The sequence below is a fragment of the Linepithema humile genome, chromosome 6 (assembly GCF_040581485.1).
Source record: "Linepithema humile isolate Giens D197 chromosome 6, Lhum_UNIL_v1.0, whole genome shotgun sequence".
In the NCBI taxonomy this organism is placed as follows: Eukaryota; Metazoa; Arthropoda; class Insecta; order Hymenoptera; family Formicidae; genus Linepithema; species Linepithema humile.
The window spans coordinates 22,233,780-22,255,621 of NC_090133.1; the positions used below are offsets into that span (position 1 = coordinate 22,233,780).

Genomic DNA, 21,842 nt, shown 5'->3' on the forward strand with positions numbered 1-21,842 from the left:
CTTCTTCTTCGTCCTCTTATTTTTCTCACATTATTGTTCGCTCTGGCTGCGAGAAACAACAGCGCCGATCAATATGTTTCCCCGAGCGAGGCGACCCAAGGAAACAATGCTATACTTGGCACTTGTTTTGTTTATCCGACATTATTACGTCGCGCTACACGCACTTCCCAGGAAGAGTTAATCGGATAAAAATTAGAATGCCCTGAAAGTGGTTGGATTTTTTTCAGCGCCGCGGAGAAGATTGGGCGCGACGTCCGGCGCGTTAAACGGTGAAGACTCGAAGAACGAGGAGCTGAACAGCGTGTCGCACGATCGCGCGGAAACGAATAAAAAGGAAGGTAATGAGGCAGCGAGGGTCGGGAGTCGTTGACAAAACGGATTACCCTAAGACGTCGAGCGGCGGCGGCGTAGGTGGAGGCGCCGCGACGTGACGCGCCGAGGGACGAGAAGCCGCGCCGCCCGAAGAATGAAATGGCCCGAGATCCGAGACGCTGTCTAAACAACCCTTTTCCTTAATCATTTAAGTGATTCGGTAAGCACTCGTCTCCGCTCGTCGAATCGTCGGTAACTCTTGTGTAAACCCAACCCTTTCTTACGTTATCCCCCGTCGCCGCCGTCTGTCCCTTCGTCCGAATAATAATAATACCTCCCCCTCCTCCTCCTCCTCTCTCACCTCGCTTGACTGGAAAGAGAAATAATGCTTCGCCGCGACCCACCCGTCTAATGCTCACCAACTCGAGAAAAGCTCCCCCGCCATTGCGCAAAGTTGTGTGAATAATCGGCTAAAGACAGAGAGGATATTTCAAACAAATCCTGTGCGTGCATGGAGATCCTTTTGTCGAATAAATCGCTATAAATATGGTGAAAAATTTCTCCAATCCAAAATCATCATCAAAAAGTTAAATAATGTAAGATTCGATAAAAAGAATTAAATTAAACAAAATACAATTCATTATTCTCGAGCAAACTTTCGCGCATTTTACATATATCATTCGATCGTGTCTGATGATCACAAAGATCAAATTGGATTCGCTCCCAGACAGATAGATTTTACATTCGAATTACCACGTAGGCGGGCAAAAGTTCACGAGGCGGCAGAAACCGATGCGACGGGCCAACGTCGAGTTCGATTAATTTTCCGGTCATTATTTTTTACGACTTCTTATCGCCAGCTCAGCTTCACCCCCCCCCCCGCCCTTCCCCCCTTAGGAGATTTTGACGCAGAGATCCGCTTTAGTCGCGCCATGATTATCGGACGAGCGGCGTCGTGGGGGCGTCGGGCCGCACTTATTCCGCTTTACATAAACGTCTTCGCGGATCGTGGCGGCTCCTAAAGATGTCCTCGAGATAAGCCGCAGTCGCATTGGAATTACGATGTACGGAGGAACGGAAGAAGGACAGAAAATTGGCCTGCGCCGCGGAACGAACGGAAGATTATTATTCTACGCATGGTGCAGGGGTATATAACGCATATTAACGTCATCTTCCGAGCTATAGAAATTGCAAGAATGCAAGAGAGAAAGAGGAAGAAAGGGGAGAAAGATAAGTCGCGATATTAACATCGGCGCGCAGTAATTAGCATGATAGAAAATCGCGATAAGTCGAAAAATTGAGTACTTCCGAGTCGATCTACGATGCATCGAGGCTACTCGCGATGTCTTTCACGTCTTCGAGTTGTCATTACGGCTAATTATTCGCTCGCGAGTATTAATTTCGTCTTAATAAACGAGCCACGTGCGACTCACCACGGTGCGCACTCCGCTTCACCGTGGCAAAAATAAAATAACGCTTAACAAGGCCGGTGTGTGTGTGTGTGTGTGTCGCGCCGCGACGATAATGGGAAATTCGAAGGGACAGCGTGCGGACAGACGGCCGCGGTTCGCCGAGTTCTAGATGGTTTCTCGCGGACGTCGTCTTCGTTGGTACCGTCCGATGCGGTCTCGTCCCCGGTTGTATTCTACCACGGGGTACAGGGAGGAGCTCCGAAGTCGGTCTGGGCGGAGCCTCAGAACCGCAAAACACCGGTCGACTCCACTTCGCGGCTCTCCGGCTACTATTAATTATTTATGCTGCGAATGCTGCATTGCTACCAACCCCGTCGTCGTAGTCGTACATGTGTGTTGCGCCGCGAATCGAGACCGGGGCCCCTGCCGCCGCGCGGCGTCGAGAGCATCGGCATTATAGCCCGGGTACCGCGAGTCGGGGACCGGGCGAACCGGGCCAATCCTATCGAGAGCCGCAATCGATTCGCCCGGAATAATAATCATGATTGGATTCCCCGGGGTTTTGGGGGCAGGACTTTCCGGTTCCCCTGAGCGCGCGCGTCGGGCCCCGAGACATCGGATTAAAAGCGCAAGGCCGCGCGCTCGGGCCATCTTCGCGTTCGCCGAATTCGATCGTTCAATGGTACCAGCGGAGAGAAACCGATGATTAATGATTAAGCAAAAAGCACATTCATATCGGGAATAAAGGAATGAAGGAATAAGAGAACGTCGGGAATAAAGGAGTATGAAGAATAAAAAAAAAGAAAAAAAAGAAAATGTGAACTTGATTGCACCGCGCTCGATTATCAAGCAAATCGCGCTTGAAACGCGCCATCTATCAATCGCGCTTTTACTCAGAGTAGCAATTACTCTCGCAGTCGGGGAAAACCGATACGATGATTGGAAATATTTGGTTGCATTTCGCGACGTGATCGCCCCTTGGGATGCGATCGCCCGGCGCGATTTGTCTTCGAGATTTTCGGCTGGCACTCGCGGGCGGCCGAGCGTCTGGGAGATAGAACGTTCTCGGGAGAAAGAGGAGAAAGGTGAAGGAGGACGAGGAGAGACGGAGACCGGAGGGTGAGGAAGGACCGGCGTACGAGAGGACGACGGAAAGAGGAGACGGGGGGCAAAAAGAAATGAAGGAGGGCGTCCGGCGAGGAGCATTTTTCTTTGGACCGTGGTGAAGCAGCCACCGTGTGATTACCCGGGACGAGGGGGCATATATGAGTAATTTGTATTCAGCCCGATCATCCGTATCGAAATTCGAATCTACTTAGTTCTGAGAAGCGCCGGCCCGTTCTCCACCGGAGCTTCGATCTCTCTCCGCTTCTCCCCCCCCCCTTCTCCACCCACCCCCCCTCGGTTCTCCCACTCCGGGCCCGATCCACTATTCCACCCTCTCGGGGCTCGGCTTCGACTACAGCTTAATATAATATTATTCGCCGGTTTAGTTTAATGGTGCCGGGCGATTATTACGTGGCCAGAGTCCGACCGACTGGCTGGCTTCTTCGGCCTCGGGTACTCCCGTCTGTCTCTCCCGCCTCCAGCCGCTCTTCTTTCCGCAGCATCCTCGGCTTTCGGTTCGCTTTCGCTCTCTCGTACTCAGTCTGGTCCGGTGTACGAATATACCGCGCGGTGTGTGTAGCGCGCACGCATACACGCGCGAAACATGCATACGTACACCTGTAGGACACGGGAGGCGTACGGACGTTAGTCAGCGTCTACATACCCGCACTCTTAGATACCCGCATTCTTGATGGCGGGTGCCGTGAGTGAGATTCTTTCCCCGAACAAAAAGCCCAAAAACAAAACGCTATTATGATTAGTCCGTAGGATGGGTGGTCCAAATTACCGCGAGTTTCGCGTTCCCGCATCGAGACGGCGATACGACGTCCCGTCTCACTCTCGCTTCGCCGTCTCTCTGCGGCTCGCATCGTTGGACATGCCGTAAAATTGATTTTACACGCCGATCGTAAATTGACGCATACGGAAACGACGATGCCGCGGAAGGGAATTACGAGAAATGGCGCGCCTCGTGCCATCGTCGCGATATTTCCGAGATTTCACCCGAGAGAGCACCGTCTAACAAATCGCCGCGGAGATTTGCATTGCGAAAGGGGCGCGTTTATAATGCATTGCTCGGCGCGCTCGAACTCGTTACGGCGTGTAAGAGTCATTAAGAGCCGAATAATTACTTGTATCGTTCCGGACTTGATAGATCGTCCGATCCGTGGCCGGTTTGACCCGCGACACTCGGGATAAAGAACAACGGGGCCTCGGCAGTCGAAAAGCTGCCCCACGAACGCGAACCGTAACGACTATAAGCGGCACGATCTCGCCCGGTATAAACGAGCGCGTGTTGGATAATAGCATCGCCATTACGCCGGTCCGACCTGAACCGTGTGCGAGTACGAATTCATCTCGCTGAAAATTCTCCGAGATCTCGCTTCATTACTCCCGCTGGAAGCTTCATTATCCGCGGGAAAGTCGGCGCGCTTTTCTCGCCGTGTAGAAATCCCATTTGTTCGAGCGGTGGAATGACAATGTGACGAGTGACAAGCCACCCCGGTCATAATCTACGTACCGAGATCGATTAAATGGTGGCAAGAAGTCGAGTAATGCATGCGGTCTGGTCGTGGTGGCGGGTGGTAGTTGTAGCCGGTAGGATATTAATGAAGATATTCAAATGAGACAAAAATGAGGGGAGAACTGGCCTTTGTCGGGCGTAAAGGTTCCACCGGTGACTCGGCCTATGTAGATTACTCTTCGCCTCCCTCCCCCCCTTCTCGAGACTCACTCCTTCTCTCCCCCCCTCTCTCTCTCTCTCTCTCTTTTTCTCTCCACGTCGCTTCTTCTTAAACTCTTCATCCTCGATCCGCCTTAACCTCTCCACCTACCGATCGTTTACCTCCCGGAGATTCGATCGTGCACTCTCCAAGAAAACGAACGTTCTTTTAACTTGCAACGCAAATTCCCATACTTCGCCAACAAGAGAAACGAAAACAGATGCTTAAAAATGCTTCGCAGAAAATAAATAACCGAGTTTATTTTAGTCGCTATTCTACAAGCGCTTTTCTGAAATATCTCACTGCAGACTCCTATTTAAATCACTTTCCCAGCTTTTCTTTCTGATCGCAAATGAAAGGCGTGTGTACTTCATCGGCAAATTTCAAGAGAGTCCCGCGCGAAGAAAAAACCACACGACGAGGAAGGAGGTTTTTCGCCCTGCCTTTCGCAGGAGGATTATTAAAGAGGATTAGCGTCGCGAGAACGCATAAATTGCCGGAATATCGTTACACACGGAAGGTCAGAAGCGGCGCGGACGCGACGCGACGCGGCGCCTCGCCTCGCCGTGAACCCGATCTGTCATTAGCGGGCTGCTTAATTCACTTGTTTCTTCAGTTTCCACTGGGATGAAATTAGAGCCGCGTCGCGCCAGCCCAGTGGATGTCATTAAGAGCCTTTTAAATCGCCCTTAAGACCCGCCAGGCCATTAGAGACTCGCGCGCGCGCGCGCGCGAGGCAAGGGCAACCCTTGTACATATCTTTTTTCCCTCCCGCAACGCCATCACCGCCTTCCCGAGTTCGCAGCGCGGTTCCTACGTTAACGGTGTTTCCCCGCGACGCTCCGCGCAATGCGCTCGGCTTACGGCTCTCGCCGAGACTCTGGTCTCCTACGCGTACACTTTGCGCTTTATCCAGTTAGTTGCGACTAATGTCGTTACTCGTCTTCGAGCGTGCTACGACATGGAAGGAGCCGCCTTCCCATCGGCGCTCATCTTCCCGCGCTGAATCCACGATCCCGTCGGTTAATAGATCAAATTGATTTCTTTTCTGTTCTCTCTCAATATTAATCCGTGACAAACTACGAAATCGAAGCATCTAAATGTAAAAAAAAAAAAAAAAAAAAAAAAAAACGTATATGGCGTGAAAAATCTTTCCCACGGAGTTTAAAGAATTGTGAGGGCCAAAGAGATTCAATTTAGTGGCGCCAAATGCTGCGGAACGTAAGACGGTAGCCGCCTTACAAACGGTAGCCACTTTTCAGTCTTCTCTTCCTCTCCACAGTGCTACTTTGTTCCTTGATGCTCCCGGAGAGAGATATTCAAAGAACGAACAACGCGTATCGGCCTAATTTTAATTGATATTTCGTCGGCGATGTCGGCCCATTGTTTCCCTCTCTTCTATTATCGGTACCTTTGTGTTTCGCCGGTACGGTACAAAACGTCATTTTCGCCGATGCGCCCCCGTTCCAGGTCGACGATCCTATTTGTCAAGTCATTTCAGAACGTGTATACCTGCGCCGCCGGAATCTCAACTGTTCGGCGACTGGAACGATCTGCCTCGTAGAGCGTACAATGCGGCAAAAATGCATATTGTAAAGTGATGCCACGGAGATGGACCGCGATATGGAATAAAGTTACCAGTAAATGAACGCCCGTCTCTCCCGTTTTTCTACGCAATAAATTTCGCGATGCAATTGAGATTACGACGTTGACATCACATTTAAACCACCGATTTAATTGTAAGATACAGTTGGAAGAGAAAATATGCCCTTCTCACGGAAGCACGAGATATGTTGTTTTATTTCAAGCTAATATTTCATCGCGTGATGCAAAAATATTTCTTACAAAACTACCGGAATCAGGAAGCGGTCTGTGAAGTAACCCGACCGCTAAATGGCAGATATATGGCGGGTGATTAGCGCATGCGAGCAAATAGCTGGGATTCGCGATAACGCGAGCCAGTTGCGGGAGACGTAAAGTCGCGATATTCTCGATAACCCTATCTGGCGGGGCGCGGTAAATCATAACTCTAGCTTATGGGTAGCCGGAGTCGGTATTTACGAGATACAGGTATAAAAAATAGTGCCGAAGGCAATGCGCCGCAACCGTCGCACCGGCGGCGGCCCGCGCGACCTAACGGTGTTCGTGGGAGGACACGCGGTTTTTTAATTAAACTTCTCCGTTAACTAGACAGCTCTATTATTCTCGCCGCGGTAGAAGAAAAAAAAAACATTCTATCGGTCGTCAAGCGAGCAATCTCGGATAAAGATCGCTTCTGGAATCCGAGAACCATCTCGCGCGTTTCCGAAGCGTGTCAACGTCGACGGAGGATTCCGTCGTGCGGTTAAAGTCTCAAGCGTAACTTCGCGAGACTTCGTCCCGCCCGTCCGTCCGTCCGTCCGTCATCTAGGAGTCCGCGTTACACGGCGAAGCAGGTCGCCATTAGTCACGAAAGGAGAGGCGGAATGCCCGGAGCTGCGCAATTACCGCATATATTAATCTGCCCCGCGATGCCGATTATTAAGGCGACGACAATAAGAGTAAAGTCGAATGAAATGCGAACCGCCGCGGCGTAAATCGCCCTAGGAAACTCCACTTAATTGTTGCACTCTATATGCTAAACGCAACGCGCGGCCGCGCGGAGCGGAGAGCGGCGTGTCGGCGGCGACCGGCCGCGTGTGCGATATCGCGGGCGAGTCCCGAGCGAGTTATGGCACAGTCGCCGCCTCCGTCATGCGAACCGTCGAATCGCTTATCTCGTCTCTTGGCCGCCGGCGAGAACGACCACTTGGCGAATTAATTAATCTCTCTTGGCGAACGCGTGCAGCTCCGTCGTGCCTGCGTCGAGTCTCGGTCATAAAGAATCCAAGAATGGCACCGAGTTCCGCTGACTTGCGTCGCAAAGTACACGAGAGCTATTATTATGTGACTTTTCAATTTTTCCTAAAGTTCAGATTTTACGATTTAAACGCGGACGCCAAGGCGATTGTCTCGATTAGTACGATCGAATAAATTAAAATGAAAAATTCGATAAACGCGATTCTGAGGGGGAGTTCGCCATTATGTCGGCGGAAGCGGCCTCGAGTGTCACCGGGCTCAGGAACAAAATTCCATTTGGCGTCACTCAATATTCCATCAAAACAGACCTTTGGCAGCGCGGCGCAGTCTTTTGTTTCACGATGCGGGCGGCACAGGTGGTACCGCCACAGCGAACCGGTAGGTAGGCACTTACAACAAAGAGGCCCCGTGGCACGTAATATTCGACGACAGTATGTCCGCGCGACCGGTTCGCCATAAGGGTAGTATCGTGTGTCCCATTGTGCGATCGATAAATCTCTTCGCTGTCTTTCGCGTCGAAATCTCACCGTCGTCGTACGCGTTAACGTCGAACTGGCATTGATAGACATCGCGACACGTCACGTCACGGAGAACAGAATCGATCGACAGGATCGCGTTCTTCTATCGCCGCGCGCAGTCATTCGTTTGCATCTTAATCGCAACTGGAAGTCCGCTGATGTATCATTAGTCGATCTGGTTTTACGATAATTAGAAATGCAATTACACGTCATGCGTGTGCGTGTATAAATTTTGTTTTGATTAACGTCTATTAACCTCTATTCTCTGCATCGCGATGCATCGTAGATATAAATTGCTTTTCTCTTTCTCCGTCCAATTTGAAGGATTCTCACGGATGGCTGGCCGCGCGATGATAAAATCGAAGATCGTCCACGTCGATCAACGACGCTTTAGCCGGGAATATCGAGCGAAGAACGAACAGGCTAGACGGCTGCGGGGTACGGCCGCGCGGCGGGGTGACGATAATTGCGATCAGAGCCGCCCGATGAAATCCTAATATTACGGGCGCGGATACGCATCGAATATGAGCATCTAGGTAAGCCGTCGCGCCACTAGTCGCGCTGGACGACGCAAAGCGGGTTGGAAGGAGCGCGGTGAGGGGAAAGGGAGAAGAGGATGCCGAGTTGCGGCGGAAGGGTGGGCGGCAGGGGGGGACAGAGCAAGAGGGAGGCTCGACGCGGCCGAGCAGGTATAACCTATTGTAATCAATATTAATTACTCGAGACAATGGAATCTCATTGGACTCGATCGTTCGAGCGGCCTCACGCGGAGGGGCACCGATGATGGGCGGTGGGAAGAAGAGAGAGGAAGAGAGAGAGAGAGAGAGAGTGAGAGATTCGGTACGGCGGGACGCAGAGTTTCAGCGAGAGGAGGTCGTGTTTGGCTCCAACGGACGAACACCGTAGTGCCAACGCGCGCGCTTACAGCGCGAGTGCGAGAATGCGGCATGATGATGCGCGCGCGAGAGCTCCGCTCGCTCGCTCGCTCGCACGTTCGCTCTGTCGCCGCTCTACGTTAGAGCATTATCTATTGTTGTTGACGTTATGCGTTGTGCACGCGCACAGACAGCGGCTGCCGCTGCAGCCGATGATCGCCGCGGACGATGTTGTCGTTGGATGCTGCCGCGTTGTCGGCGGCAACGATGCGGTTCTCCCCCCTGTCTCTCTCCCACCCGTTTGGCCTCGCCGCCAATTCTCCCCCCAGGCCCCGTTCCCCTCACGGCTCCCGGTCCTTCTCGCGAGGGACTCGGGGGGCGGGCAGGCGCGGGCGGAGAAACGACAACAACAACAACGGCGACGGCATCGACAACGCCATCCGATGCGAGGCCATCGGATCATCGTCGCTCTCCGCCGTTGCTCCCCGACACCGCATATCCGGCACGCACACACATACACGCAGACACACACGCGCGAAACTTACGTTCTCGTTACGCGGAGCCGCGGTCCGACTAACCCGCGCGCGGTCGCCTGGCCCTCGTCATCATAGCGACGCGTTGTTATTAGAAATTAGATAGCATATCTGCCCGCGCCAATCGGCCTTCCGCTTAGGGCACGGATTATTGGACGAGGAAACATTACGACGGCGCGTATTAACGCTATGAAATTTTGCGCGAGAGAATCCGACAGCGCTGGCGAACGAGCGAGCGAGCTGGCCACCGTCAACTTGTTTATTAAGCCTCGCGCCTCCGACGTGGGTCATGATTACAAACGCACGATAGTCGGTGGGGAAAACTGCGATAATACCGGGTGTAAACGGGTATAATCGCTAATTATCGGACATTAATTAATTAGCCGCGCGACAAAGTACTGCGGCTACTTGACGACGTGAGAGGACAACGTCGACGACACGACGATGACGATCGCTTTTTACGTTGCCCGGCCAGTTAAGTAAGCAACGTTACGCGGTGAAAATTAGTTCCCAGAAGGGATCGGTTTCGCGTGTCCACCCCTCATCACGGCCCGCGCGGTGCGTGTTACGACGTTATATCTGCCGCGCCGCACAATGCGTCGCGTTGCCGTCAACAGTTTACCAGGAGCGGATTTCCTTACGGAGAATTCAATGAAGATCTATGCCCTTCAATATGGAAATATTTATGGAAAATCGTGCGGATTGCGAAACTCAGAACCGCGTTATCTTGCAACAATATCTCGATACCATAAATCATATTTTTTTGTGTTTTTAGAAAAATATTCACAGTTCTGCTTATTTTATTACACTTGTTAAAGATGATTTTTTTACAATTACTTTTAAGACAAACTCGAATCGACGATGATTGCCGAAATCCGTCTCTGTTCGCGAAGAGGGGATTGAAAAGGTATCCATCTGCCACTCCTCGCCCACTCTTAAGCACCGAGTCCTGCGCACTCTCCGATGAATTTTACAACCCCCTTAACGGTAGTGCCGTGGTGCACTTCGAAGGAGAGCCTTTCCTTGTAGCTGGACACCTTCCGGAGTCGTATCGTTTCCGTTTTGGAAGCGTTACGGCCTCGCGCCGTATATAAAGTCGCTCGATAGACTCGCGATATATACGTTAGCGCAATTACGTGCTAATCAACGCAAAATACTAATCACGCAGAGAAAAGGGCGATAACGCTCGCGATACAACGATGAGGTGGGAATAGCACGGGAATACAAATTATAATGAAGGTAATAATTAATAAGATGCGATGATACGTAAATTACACACATTTCCAGCAAAATAGTTTCTCTCTTAAAACATTACGCATTTGTCCTTGTGTAATGCATACTTTTCCGCCAACGGAATGTAAAAGACTGATAAAATCGGCGCTGGCTCTTCATGTATGCGTTAGTCCATTAGAAGCTGGTAGCAGCCGGCGTGAAATAAACGCGGCATTCTGTCAAAGCGTATAACCGGGTAGCACAAGGTGGCAGGTGCCAAAGGCTTTCGATTATTCCGGCTTTGATCGGAGGAGGAGGAGGGGGAGGACGGTGCGGCGTAATGGGGTTTCGCCACCTCCACGGTTACCATATGCCCGATCTAATTTTTATGGCGTCGACGGGCCCCGTGGATGGTATATGGAAGTATACGACGACCTCGGGCAACTTCGTCGGAAATTTATGGCTTTTCGACACGATTTTACGGAAACTCCTCTTTACAAAATTCGATCGTTAGAGAATCTCGTCGTTTTACAGTCGTAAGATGTAAAAGAATTATGTAAACGGTTCGCTCGAATCGTACGTAATATATGTACGCACTCTTTTACGATGTAAGAAAACTAAGTACGAGTATAGAATAAAATAAAAAGAGGAAAGATATCTAAAATAATCAAAGCGATATAATTATTTCTCAGTAAACCGCTAATTTTCAATTAAACGCATGTAATACGCAAAAATGTGATCGCTCGGTCTCCCAGGCGCGGGCAAGGTCGGCGGAATATTGAATGCTAATTTAATGGCTATCAGGTTGCTACACATCGCCAGGGTAATTATGTTTGCAGGAAAACGGAAAAGGAACACGCGATTGTTTTAATGGATATACGTGGGCCATCCACTTCTTCCTAATTGGATAACTGCGGGATCTGATTTCGGCTATAATCGCATTAGTCCTTGACATGCCATCGGATCGTCTCGCGCCTCGTGCGAGTTCTCGCACTTAATTCCAGCACGAAACGGCACCTTAGATGGCGGCCGCAGCCAATTTCTCGTGTGCGCCTCTACAGCGCAGGTAGGCACTGACCATTTTCATAGATTGCAATCGCTATGTAGCAACCGCATTATCGTCGCATGAAGTCGTAATTAAACAAAAATCGCCAGAGGCGCGCGCTCGTGTTCCGCGATAGTGAATTTTACGCGTAACTTCCGTCGTGAAAGGATTCCGATGGGCATTGATAAAAGCTATCGGCTGTTTCTGATACGACGATACCGCTCAACGTTCGTCGTCGCCGTCGTCGTCGTCATCGCTGTCGTAAAGAACTAACGTGTGCCATGCATAAAACACAAAACGTCGCGGCTATTACACTCGATGCCGAGCGCTGCGAGGGATGCGCGATATCGATGCGCGATAATAGATAGTTTTCGATCCCGCGACTTTAATCTCGCGACGTGAAGAGAAGCGAGACTTAGGGGATATCTCGGTTGCGCTACGGTTTTCGCGAACCTAAATCGGCCACGAGACAAGACTTTCTCGGCCTGGCTGAAAACTATTAGGGAAGATACGAGTAGTTAATGCACTTATCGCGAGGCGAGATAACGCGACGCAGCCGCGACGGGAGAGAAATGGGTGCAGACAGGCGCACAGGGATGCAGATGTGAGTCGATGCGTTATGCCGACGACAATTTTCATCGATGCGGATTCACGGATTATCATAAGTAAAGCGTAATCCGCATACGCTTATTTTATTCAAATCCGTATGAGACTACTATTTTCGAATTACTGCAATCAGCTACGTAATAAAGCGCCGCACATATACTTTTAGCGCGTTAACGAATTTTTTGCAAGTTCGTATTTATACTTTCATCGCGGCATAATTCCATAATAATCAGCGCAAAATGTGAATAATGTATTCTTATCGCGCGCTGTTTTATTTGCGGGGGGGGGGGGGGGGGGGAAAGTATATGTATATACGGGCGGCGCGTATGCGCGAGATCGAGTCATTGGACCGAGCATACCTACGGATCACGGATTTACGTGTACACGCACACGCGGCTCGTCGGCAACAAGCCCCGAGGGGGCACCGGAGGACGGGGCAATAATTAGAAAATCGTCCCGCCACCGAATAACCGGACCCTGTCCCTTGTCGAGGCACAGCCCGACACGTCGCTTCCATCCATATACCGGCGCCTGTGGCGCGAAGAAGCGAATTTCCATAGGGTCGGGTAATCTATGAAAATATTCTCTTGCGCGTAATCGTCGTGTTTCGCAGCAAAAATCTGCCGACCGAGAGGAGAGAGAGAGACGGAAGCGAAGAAAAGAGTCGCGGCTGACACGTCGAAACACCGTTTCGCGAGGATTATTCGATTAATTGTCAGCTCGCGCGGTTTTCCGAGCGGAAAAGGCTGAGAGGATTAAGAATTGAGAACAACATTAGCAAAAATATGTTTTGAATTAAAAAGAAAATATAAAATTGACTGTCACTGTTACATTTACGTTTCGCGCATTGCAAATTTCATTTCAGTGGTTTATTATATTTTAATTGTTTTATACGCGATACGGTGATCATTGAGTCGACGGATGACGCAAGTTTCGTGGTAATTAAGGTCACGCAAGGAACGACAAAGTTGCCAAGCGACTCCGATGACCGATTATGACTCCGAAATATCCCTGGCATGTCGGCCAGCTACTTGTCTATTAGATACCGTGGAATCTGGGAATATTCCAGGAGGTAATCTTCGCGTGAGTGACGCAAGATGTGAAGTAAATCGAGGAAAATATGAAAATCATAATTAAAATCGTTGAGGCACAACGTAAAACAACACGTAACTCTTTATCTTTACGAATTTTTTATTCTCTTGCGTCATAAATAAAATCGCAGACATATATATTGTCGAAGATGATGAAAACTGCACCACTACAGAAATACCGTGCCGAAGTGCAATTGCTGTTTCGTTTCGCTCGCAAGTTCGGGGGATCAATGTGGAATGTTGCCGCGCAGAGGCGTCGTCTTTCCGCGCGACTTCCTTTGCGTATGAATTGCGCACAGGTAGGCGGGATAAGGTGTAGGTGGATGAGAGCCGGGTCCGGGTTCCTTCATAATGAGGTTCGGTTTTGATTAGCACGGAGACTGTTTAACGGTTTGATACCTCGCCGGTAATCGAATCCGGACCTAATCTCTCAAGTTATAACCAGATTATTGCCTCCTCCATGCACTTGCTCTCTGCAACGCGCTCTCTCCACGCCCTATTCCGTACAGTCAGCTAGTAACATCAGTCCCCCTCCCCCCCCCTCCCTCACCGTCGCCACCCACGCTCACTTTGCGTCGGTAGGGCTCCAACCCTTTGCTCGCCTTCGTCTCTTTGCTAGTGTCTTATGTCGAAGCCGCGCACTTTCGGCATCCACGTAACAATTCAGTCGTCGGTGAAATCTTTCTTGCATAATTTCGATCGGAATGGCTTCGAGGAAGAAGTTGGGCAGAAAAGGGATGACAGTATAATAGCGTGTCATAATGGGCGGAAAAAAATTGTGAAAGGTACCAATTCGGCATTGATTCGGTTGAGACGGAAGCGAATTGATTCGCGGAAGACACTGGCTGACGGTAAGCGATTGATTGGTCTGACCGACCGGAACCAGCTCGCCCTTTCAAACGATCTCTGGTACGACGCCACTCTTTCATCGCGCTGCGTCTCGCAGCGCACATTCCCAGCCGTCGTTCAATTTATATACGGTTGCCATCTTGGATCGATAGTAGTCGTACAACGTTGCGCCGCGTTATATAGGCGCGCGGTGCATCGCATCGCATCGCATCGCATCGCGCGGCGATGCAGGTAGTCGTGTTAGGTTACAGTTTTAAACGCGGCCAAATTATACGGTTCGCGAGGCATCGCCCGCGCCCGCGCCCGCACGTTTAAAATATTCCGACGTCGGAGATGGCGCGGGAAAGGGCAAAATAAATGTTACGGCATTACGATGGACAGCAAGTGCTCGCTTACGTTATACCGCGGGGTGGCGGGCCCCACTTTGAGACCGCTGCTACTACCCACCACTTCCCTCCCCCGGGGGTCCTCCGCCTCCCCATCCTTCTTCACCGCGTTCCTCCATCTCCTCCTCGTTCGTCGTCGCGTCCTTCTCGCCCTCCTGAAGCCTCTACCGACAGCACCGGTAGCACTATTGACGCGCGTGTGTCTGCGTAAACGTCGTTCGCGTGTTTACAAGCGGTCGCGAGTATATGTATGCGTGTCGGTGAATATGTATACCGGCAGCAACATAGCCCCGAGCACATGAAAGAAGGAAGAAGGAAGGAAAGAAGGAAGGAAAGAAGCAGAAAAGGAGAAAAGAAGAAACCAAAGTGGCAGAGAGAGAGAGAGGGAGGGAGAGAGAAAAAGAGAAAGAGAGAGAGAGGAGAAGAGGGAGGTGGAAAAGGAGGAAAAAATAAGAGAAAAAGTAGCCGACTCGATTGGTGGAAATGAATTCAAAATGGCTGACTCGCGGCTTGGTCCCCGGGTAAAATGGCGTCGCAACATTAATAGCCAGCTATTACACGTAAATATGACGTTTCTATTCGCGATACCGCGTGAGTTGTGGGTCGCAAGTACGCGTGATATTCTCTCATCAAAAGAGGACTCAAAAAAAGAATCAATTTTCTCTCGGCCGATCTTCTCGCTGCTGTGCCGTGAAAAAAACTTGGACAATTTATGTCGAGCGCGCGAGTTTTGCCTCGCGAATTACAGCCATTGCGGCCCTGGCCTATAAAAATAATCCAAGGGATCCCGGTTCTTCGAGGGAAGTCCGCAAAAATTGGTCGATCTGATTACCTGCGCCCCGACGAAGAAACCGATCGACGATTTTTATTTCTCGCGCTGGAACGTAATTCGCGTTCGGGGATCGATCGTGAGTTTATTCGCGGGCCGTACAGGTCGATCGTTGATCGACAACATTTGAAAGAGTGTCCCGAGTTTTGAAAAACAAAGAGAAAGGGCGAGAGCAACCCTCCTCGCCCTCGAGGCACGTTCTTCTCCTTCGCCCTCCTCCCCTTCTCTGCCGCCCCCTCCGCCTTTCCGTCTGTTTCGAACGTCGATTCTCCGCTTCCCTTTCTTTTTTCCTCCACCCGCCCTTTCTCTACGTTTCGCCTCGCCGCAGCACGGATTCTTAATCGGGCCCATTATCTCCGTGCGATCATCATCCCGAAAACTAATTCTTATTTTTTACTACGAAACAGAAAACTCATAAATCAAAGCTCGCGCTCGCTAGGGCCCCGGCGCGGCCCGGATTTTGGCTCCCTTAAAAAAGTTGCGCGTCGAGCGAAGGGCCTCTGTGTGTGCGCGTGTAGACAATGGACGCGCGTCCATTTAAGGGATTCGAATGGACGCAATTTTCTATGGAACTTTGTAATTATGGGTAGTTTGTTGGCGCGGTTTTGGTCGGAGCCGAAAGCTCTACTAGCTCCGAGCCCCTCTTTGTGCCCAGGTTGACCATAAAAATTTTCGAATTAAATTAAAAACAGCGCGCACACACATAACGTAGTCCCAGCACAACTGGCGATAATTCGCCGCGATGACGAGACGCCATTCGGAAATCGCGGAAAAAGTATAGCGCAATACACATCGGTCTATTCATGAACGCCGATAAAACTTTAATCGCCGTCAACGAGCGCGCATTCAATTATTTAGCCCATTACGCTCGCACGAACGTCGTGCCGTTTTTACGCACATACGCAGTTGCGACACTTATTCGAGAATATCGTCTGCAAATTAGCGGACATTAATACGCACGAAAATGGTTAATGGCAGGCATCCGATACTTCGTACTACATGCATCGATGTAGCGCCGTTCCATTCATTTTATCATCGGACACGTTATCATCGAACAATTATAATCGAACTCAAAAAATTCACATGATTATTTCCGATACGCTACGTCGGATTAAAAAAAGTCGGGCAAATGTAAATAAAAAATATGCAATATTTAATTCTAGATTTTCAAACTGCTCGGATTTATCGAATTCCACGACTTTGGCAGTGTAAATTTTGCGATCGAGATATCATGAAATAACGTTTGCACGTCGAGCGTGCGCGTGAAAGTGTCATTCCACCGGCGACACTGTGTTTCATTATCCCGGAAGTAGCCGGTAACCGATAGTAACCCGCGGCCTAATTATAGCCCTCGCCGACTTTGTGTCGGTCGTAACTGAAATAAATGTAATTAGCGGAGAAAAGAGAGTGGGAGACCGCGTCGGAGGAGAGAGGAAGAAGTGAAGGAGCCTTTAAAGGAACGCTCAACTTCTTATTTTCCTTCCTTATTCTTTGACACTCTGAGCGCAATGGCGCGTTGCGTTCGTCGACCCGCGGAGCGAAAAGTGGATAACGACGTTATCTAACTCGCGAAGCTCCGGTGGATTTCGGATCCGAAATTGGATGCACAACAGCGTTTACGAAATTGTGCCGCAAAATGAAAGATACATTATCGTTATGTATTTATACATTTATACGTTGTTCGTAAACTTTTCGACGAGAGCGCCAATCAATCCTGAGAGGCATTCTTGCACGACCGACCATCGAGATTTATATCTTGTAATGAGAAATCATTAGCCGCGAGGTGTATTAGATAATCTTGGTAATTGCCAAAAATTGGTCGGTTGTTTCCGAGTCGCGAGCGAACGCCCGCTGATTGTACGAGAGCCTTTCGGTACCTGCCGGTCCGGATTTAGGTGGGCACCATAGCCCGGGGCCCGCCGATTTTCGACGTTTTATCCTGACGGGCCCGAGAGAAAAAAAAAGAAAAGAAGTGGAAGCGATTCCGAATTAAACGAAATTGGAATACGTACCGCGAAACCTAATTCACGATCGAGTAGACGTAAGCCATCGGGATCGCTTCGTTGGTGTGTGCTTCATTAGGACGATCATCCCGAAATTCGTCTGCAAAAAAAAACAAAAAAAATCTATAACGATCGTTTGAAATAGAATTTAATAAAATTACAACGTTTAATGGGATTCCAGCTTTAATATATAATGCACGAACATTTGTTCGGAAAGATTCTGATTCCGGAGAGATGATAAATGGCGATGCGAGAGCGCTGAGAATTTATTCGATTACTCGACACGTCTGCACGCCGCGGAATGATCAAACAATGGGATCGCGGAGAGCGGACAGATATTAAAAAAGAAGCGGAAGAAAGAGAGAAAGAGAGAGAGAGAGAAAGAGAGAGGAAGAAGAGACGAATAAGAGACGAGCCCTCCTAGCAACATATGTATCCACTTTCGTTTCACGGGGCGAAGCACGGCGTCAGAATCAATCACGTTGGATGACGTCCCGGTAGCGACGTTGAGAAACGCATAACGCATTTTATCGATATAAAAAAACTAAAAGGGGAAATCCCGAGCTTTGTTCGAGCGAGCTGCTGTTTTCCTGCATGAGAAAACTTTTGACATTTTTTTTCTTTTTTCTCTATTTTGTTTTTTTTTTTTCTTAAATGCACGACGAGCATACATTGGCGATATTAAATCGCAACTTTCGACGTCATCCTGGCAGAAATGAAGGTGCGCCGTAATTCATTAGAAGGGTCGGAGTGGCGTCCTTTTGCGAAAATCGTGAAGATTAAAAGGACGGCAAGTGGAAGGGGGAAGGGAAGAAGGAAATGAAGGTCCACAATTGGATGGGACCACTCAAATTGGGAGAACGCGATCGAAAGGCAGCGGCAGCGTCCGAAATTAAAGCCGCGTCCGATAATATCGCCGCGGCAGAATCTGCATATCATACTAGGCGTTCCCAATCAAGTAATTAACAAAAAACCGCGGAGAACGTGCCATTAATCATCCACTCGGAGCTGCTACTCGGAAACGGGCGCGTACCGAGGTATCAGATTAGCTAACCCTTTCGAATCTGTAGCGCGGTCGCCAAAGAGACGGCGAGAACCCTCGCGGTGCCACTAATTTCCGAGTGACCCTTTGCGCCCGCGCTCGTTTACCCTGTCCGCCCCGTGATATTATCCGCGGTATGCGCAAATTGCCGTGTGTTCGTGTCATCGTGAGTCATCGCATCGCGAGGCTCGCGAAAACTCGCTCGCGAGTGTGTATCCGGAAGTTTCGGAACTTCGGGAAGCGGCGAGCGAGCTAGCGAGCGCGAAGCGGGCTTCATATATGCGCACACATGATGCGGAATAAAAACAAAGTATCTTCTGTGTCGTCGCAGCCGCATGTGCCGGAATAAATCCGCAGACTTTCGAGGATGTCTGCTGCATGCCGGTGCATAAGTTCCGCGCAAATTGGACACCGCGCGTCGCGACACAGAACAGCGCTCGTCACGCGGCCTTCTCCCATCCCTGTTTTTGCCTTTCGCCTTTCTCGCCCGACTCCGGTCTTCTTCAATTTCGCCTTCCCGCCTTATATACCGTCGTTCGCCCTCCGCTTCTCCCCTGATCGCGCCCCTCGACTGCTGTCGGAAAGTCGATGTTTTCCTCTCTCCGTCCACACACGAGCATTCGGAGATCATTGCGCGCTGCAACGTCCAATTATTCCAATGCAAGCCGAGTTCAAAGAGGTTAATTCCGGGGCTAATGTATTCACCCCTTTTTACTTGAACCCACGCGGATTTCGTATGTATTGCCAATTTTGCATTTATACCCCCCGCGCGCCCGCGTCCATGAATAAATTCATCCCTCCGTTTCGCTTTCGATCGCGCCTTTCCCGCCGCGCCCGCTTTCTTTTACTCTCGCCGCGTCCGCACTTCTCCGCCGCGCTCTCCTAATTTTATTACTCGCAGATTTATGCGCGACGACAAACGCCAGCGTTTCCAATCTCCCGACGAAAATCCCGTCATATTCGCGTCCCGTCTCTCGCACTCGAGGCGATCTCGATAAAGGTGGACGCGACGCAAGAGCCTCGCTTTTGCGACTATCGACGCATGTATGCGACCATCGGATGACTCGATACATGAATTCTTAGTGTTTATCATCACTCGTTGTTAATTGCACTTCAGATTTCCAGAGAAAGAGAGAGAAAGAGAGAGCGCGTTATAAAATGGAAGAAGACAATGCAAGGTGCGGTCGAGTGCGACGAGGAGGACGAAAGCATATCAATCAGAGCGATGTCTTATCCACGCAACCCACCAATACACATGAAAACACCCCGCCGAATGCTCCCGCGCGCTCTCCGCAAGGACTCTCACGCTCCTTGTCAACCGATCCTCCCTCCCCCTTTCACGATCGACTCGGATACATAGCCTGGAGGATAGAGGTGCGTGCCATTTATCATCGGCGGGGAAAAAGTGCGCGTCATCGCCCGTACCAAAACCCGGATGACTTCGTGAGACGCCTGTCAACAGTATCGCCCCTTTCCGAGCGGCGAGAAAGCAGCCGCACCGATTTCGCGACGAAATGGGACAAGCACACCCTTCTTTTCGGATACTTCGCCCTCCCCGCCTCTTGTTTTGCTTGGAATCAACGGTGACAACGATAACAGAATGTCTCTGTTGCAAAAACTTTTATTTTGCAACGTAAGAAAATATATATCGTATAACGGGGATATCGTAAAAGCGCGCACGCGCGTGCGCGTGTGTACACGTTTAAGTTATATGTGGAATAAAAGTCATATCGTATTATTTTATCGCGAATACTCGATAAAACTGCGCAGCAGCGCAGATGAGAAATCGCAGAAAGTTCAGTGCACTTTCATAGCGCGACGACGACGATCCACTTTCGTGGACAAATAATTTAAGATCTATTATGGTATAAGAAAGAAGCTCGCCTCGATATCGGTTGGCAGATATCAACCTGTCGAAACTCCACCGCGGAAACTTAGTCAATCTGCTGCTCCCGACCCATCCTTATTCCGCCCCAATCGACCCTTAAAGCTTCGGCAACGAGCGCCCCGCCGCGGGTAATAGTCGGTAGGGCGTCCTCCCGGAGGTAGCAGATCGTATTTCGAAAACTCCTTCCTCGCCGAGGAGGCAAGAACTCGAGAAACAAAGAGGACCGGAGCGAGAGGGTCGCCCGGGCGAAAGACAGGGAGGCGTTCGAGTTCGCTCAGAAAGTGTCAAAAGCTCCGTGAGCAATGGAAGCGAACGCTGAAAGAGAGGAACCCAACGAGACCGATGACCTGGAAAACTTAATTCTGCGGTACTTCAAGGAGAGATAATCCCTTACAAAACAACATCCCTTCAACATAATAAATAATTCGAGTGTAACGAGAAGAATCTAAACACGCATTTCAAATTACGAGCTTGGATAATAATAAATATATCCGATGTATCTCGCAGGAACATTGTATATATTTAGCTTATCTGTAATTTCTAATATTTTTTTTGAAATGTTAATTGATCGAGTTTTCCAGATACCAATTAAGATAATTTTGCCTGGAGATCGAAGTTCCGTGCATCAGGGAACGCGCGGCGAAAGTTGTAGCGACGTAGTTGGGGCATCGCGGCGCCCCGGGCAGCGAGAAGACGCATACTTGTGTGCAGATCCGAGTACCACGGCATAGTTTATCCGAGACGCATTTTTCGCGCCCCTAACCCCGGTGGCACTTGACCCCGAGGGGTCGACGGACGGACGCGGGAAGCGGCGGGCGGCGCAGGAGATGCGGGTCGGATCACTACGAAAGGACTAGGGATGCCTTCCGGGACTCAAAGACATTCTCGTCTTGGGGACCGCGAAGTTTCAGCCATCCTCGACGACGGTGGCGGAATCTCTGACCGCACGATATCCCGGGGGCGCGTTCGCTCGCCTTAAACATCTCTCGCGTATTGTCGAAGGCTCTCTCGTCACCGCCGCTGCCAGATTCGAGAATATGCCCCGCGGCCGCGTTGACACCGAGGAAAATATTTTATTAGCGGCTTAATGGATCGGAAAAAAGGTAACGGGAGAAAAAATCATCGGCGGGCCGCGCCGCGCCGCGTCGAACTGACCGGAACACGAGACATGAGGCGCGGAACTTTCAGCCCGCGTGCAATAATTGATTTGCATAATTATGTATGTGCATAATTATGCACATTATGAATTTAAAGCGTCCCGCGCGGTGGTACATCGTATCTGATACGCTTTGGCGGTAATAGTAATAAGTTTGTACCAGACTTGCCGCCGAGCCGAGCCGCGCCGAGCCACCGCTGCCTGCCGTCCATGACGCTCTCTCACTGTGCACCGCGGCGTTTATCGATCGTATAACGCATTTACGGCGTATCGAAATATAATACCGCGCTCATCGGCAACTCGAAACATTTAGCGGAGCCCGAGTAACTCCGAGAGCTTTCAGTCCGAGAGCAGCCGCCGCTACACCAACGGCTTCGACCGGCTATATGTTATATGCGTATGTAAGGTTGCGCGATGCA

At 50.2% G+C, this 21,842-nt stretch overlaps 1 long non-coding RNA gene across 6 annotated transcripts in view; it reads right to left on the minus strand.

Annotated features, from left to right (window-relative positions):
• The window catches only part of LOC105671804 (uncharacterized), a 179,667-nt gene that overhangs the window by 122,504 nt on the left and 35,321 nt on the right, over positions 1–21,842 (minus strand). For 5 of the 6 annotated variants that reach the window (XR_001100691.2, XR_010890699.1, XR_010890696.1 and 2 more), the window contains one exon: positions 17,347–17,437. The exons of the other annotated variant lie outside the window; for it this stretch is intronic. This is a non-coding gene — a long non-coding RNA (uncharacterized lncRNA). The remainder of the gene's footprint in view (positions 1–17,346; positions 17,438–21,842) is intronic. 6 annotated transcript variants of the gene reach the window in all.